This window comes from Penaeus monodon, chromosome 22 (assembly GCF_015228065.2).
Source record: "Penaeus monodon isolate SGIC_2016 chromosome 22, NSTDA_Pmon_1, whole genome shotgun sequence".
NCBI classification, from domain to species: Eukaryota; Metazoa; Arthropoda; class Malacostraca; order Decapoda; family Penaeidae; genus Penaeus; species Penaeus monodon.
Genome location: NC_051407.1, coordinates 39761202 through 39761938, shown reverse-complemented (window position 1 = coordinate 39761938; position 737 = coordinate 39761202).

Below are 737 nucleotides of genomic sequence, written 5' to 3'. Positions count from 1 at the left end.
TAGATTGGTCTTACATATTTCCCCGTTTTTGAATTTGAGAGATTTAGCAATTATTTTCACACAAATTCTCTCCCAGTTGTCTATTTCTTACGAAGTAAACGCGAGACAAAAAATGGCGCAGTTGACAATTAGTCTTTTCTATCCATTTGAACCTTTTTATTCGGAATAACCCAGAACGACAAGACTCGGCTCTTGATGCTTCTTTAGGTAGGGATTGGGAACGATTGGTAATTAATAGTTAGCAGTCTAACACCAGTCATTGCTCCGTGTTGACGCACTGACCTTTGCTTTTCAATTTTCCATCGTTGGCTTCCTGTTGCTTAACTAACGTTGCTATGGCAACAGCCATCAGACACATCCCAGAAGAGTGATTAAATTTCAAATGGATTCGTTCCTCTTCACATCAAGTCGTACAAATTGTTCCATCTGGATACAAGTAACAGCATCTTGTGAATTAGGTTCTACGTCGATTTAATTAGCATATCATATTGCTTATGGTTGGATAAATATCTCTGACATATAGTTCCCTAATTTGAATATATCATTTCTGAAGTGATGGATGCAGATTGAATGGTAGCTAGTTATAGCTTCAAAAGAAAGGTAACTTTTATAAAACTCAGGTGGATCAAGTGATAATGTTCTCGACTCGAAACTCACGCCTCCTTTCACTCATTAGGGACATCAGCAAAGGGAGATACAACTATTCGACTGCCAACGTTTCTACTGCAACATTTCTG